Below are 2871 nucleotides of genomic sequence, written 5' to 3' on the forward strand. Positions count from 1 at the left end.
TTCACTTTTTTTTATATAGTCTGTCTATTGGTTTTTCACTTTGTGAAATGGTTAAAGGGTATCTGACTTGTGTTTGAGCAGTTCGAAGCGGCTTGGGCTCTTACTAATATTGCTTCGGGGACTTCCGAGAACACTAAGGTTGTGATTGATCATGGTGCTGTGCCTATCTTTGTTAGGCTTCTTGCTTCGCCGAGTGATGATGTTAGAGAACAGGTAGGTGTTTTTGTTGGAATTATGTAAATAATAATGTTATTTTGATTGTACCATTTGTTTTGAAGAACATGAATATTTGAAAAACTTTAGGAGGAAATTAATGCTCATTAGAATTTCCATTTCCCCCTACTTCTAAAGTGAAACTACGAGTTGGAGATATATCCGAGTGGAAAATTCAATGAGTATACTGTATATTTTGTTTTTGAAATCTTATTATGAGTTTGATTCAAGCAGTTAGGACAACGCAGTGTTATTTTGTATGGCTAATGGACACACATAAGATTTCCGTGCTTCAACCTCACTAGAGGCTACAAGGCGCCAAAAATGATGATTATCCAAAATATAGACATGAAGTCAGATTCCAATTGTATAAATATTTGACTGAATATAAATATGTTGTTTTTTTGCTATTCATTTATGCAAGTACCTTATTTTTATAAATTGATGGACAAAAAAATAAGTTCTCATTAGAAGGAGCTCAACATACTCCCTTTTCTGAGTAATTTTGTGATCAGGGTTGACAAACTCCTAAATGTCAGACAGATGGGTATTAGTGTCTTGTCTAGCTATGTTGGATGGACAATGCCAAAAAATTTCGTGATAAGTGTCCTAAATGTGCATAAAAGCTCTAGACTACAAAGCATCTTACGTTTTACTCCTCTTTAGAAAGGGGAAAACAAAAGAAAAGAAAAGAAAAGGACTTACTCTTCATATAGGGTTTTTCTTTCAAGTTTTGTTTCTTGGAATTTTAGGAAAAACAATATGTGAATATAAAAGGACTCTGTTGGAATATTCTGTTTGCAGAGAAGAGAAGTTTAGGTTACATTGTTTATGTATTATTAAAGTTATTGGCTTTCCATGTAGGTTAAGCTTATCATTGTCTTAAGATATTCTTGAATTAAATATTTTTTACATGAACCAAAATGGGATATCATAGTAATAGTTATTGGTGAGAGAGCAAAGTAAGATTTAATGAGGAAAAAGAGGAAGGACAAAAAGTGAAACTATTATTAAGAAAATTTATCAAAAATTAGAGCTCACATTTATTAAAAAAATTCTATGTTTTTTGAACACTTCTGATAACTTTATTCAATAAAATATTTTGTACATTAACCCTCTCAGGAAGAAATCAGATTCCTCTAAGAGTTAATACATTTTAAACAGCGACCTGATCCATTTTTTTATTATGCAGCTTATGGAATGCCCCTCTTCACATGATAAAAATTGAAGCTGGTGTTTGTCCTCAGCTTGTCGAGCTTCTTCTGTATGTATAATTTGTGTTTATTTGTGTTTGGTTTATGTATATTTTGTTTCACATATGAAACCAGGTTTAACTATATCTCGGCTAGTAGCATGGCCTGCTGACAAGGTTGTATTGAAAAATATCTCAATTAACAATGTGGAATCTCCAAACATATCATCTCCTTCGGTAATCTTTTTTGCTGATACTATCATTATTTTGATATTTGATTGTACTAGTTTCTTTTCTATAATTGATATCACTGTTTTTGTATTGTTGCTAGAGTGTGAACAACTCAAAGAAAAAGTGCAACTTGTTAGATATTGGTGGCTCGGGAAAGATAGTTGCTGAAGGACATTGGTCTTCAAGTGATCCGAACCAGGTTGTTCACTTCGTTCCTTTAGGTCCTAATGCTATGCGTGTTTGGGTTGATATCCCTACGATCCCTAGTGCATCTCTTTGGAGACCGACATCTGAGTTAGAATGCATTGAAGATGTCGTTGGTACGACAATAGCTTGGCCGTCAGACAAAGTTGTTATGCTTTGAAAAGCTGGTAAGTTATACATCTTGCAATCGTGTGTTTTTACTTTATCATGTTTGTTATAGTTGTAATTTTGGTGTTGTTAATTTCTGTTTTTGCAGCAGTACTAGTACTCAATTTCTGAAGATGATGAGTCTCCCAAGTCATATGTAATGCAGCAAAGTTAGTTTTTGTTGTTCTGTGTACTATGGTTAATTTCTTGTACTCCATGTTGGACTATCCAAAGATTAGTATTTGTTTTTTGGCACATTTGTGTTGACTCTTCTTGTATGCTACAACTTGGTTATGTATCAGTTTGAATCTTTAAATGAAATATTTGCTTTTATGGTTGTCACAATTGGATGTTATTTCTAGTTCAACCTCAAAGGTTTATAGGCACAACTGAAATGCTATAAGAAGTGAAAACAATTACTGAAATGCTATTAAAAGAAGAAAGACAACATTCACTGAAACACCATTGTAGTAACTCAAACGCTATCAAATGTAAGACAATAGCAGCGTTGAAATGCTATGAATGAAAACTAACTAATAGCGTTTTTTAACCGCTATGAAAGTTATTTGTCATAGCAATATAGAAACGCTATTGAATACTCATTTATAGCTACATAAAAACGCTATGGTTGGAAACTAACTAATAGCGTTTTCAACCGCTATGAAAAATATTTGTCATAGCAATATAGAAACGCTATTGAATACTCTTTTATAGCTACATAAAAACGCTATGGTTGGAAACTTTTTGATAGCGTTTGGGGAAACGCTATGTAAAACCACAGACCTACTATAGCGGGTTCTGACACAGCGTTGATTAAAACGCTATGAAATAATACCATAGCATTTTTCGACCGCTATGGTAGATTTCAGGTGTTGTAGTGCTAA

The 2871-nt window shown here is 33.3% G+C and overlaps 1 long non-coding RNA gene across 1 annotated transcript; it reads left to right on the forward strand.

Moving 5' to 3' along the window:
- Nucleotides 1623–2266, forward strand: LOC109826684. The gene is made up of 3 exons (XR_002243297.1): nucleotides 1623–1642; nucleotides 1737–2007; nucleotides 2097–2266. It is a non-coding gene; the product is annotated as an uncharacterized LOC109826684 (long non-coding RNA).

Source organism: Asparagus officinalis, chromosome 1 (assembly GCF_001876935.1).
Source record: "Asparagus officinalis chromosome 1, Aspof.V1, whole genome shotgun sequence".
Lineage (NCBI taxonomy): Eukaryota > Viridiplantae > Streptophyta > Magnoliopsida > Asparagales > Asparagaceae > Asparagus > Asparagus officinalis.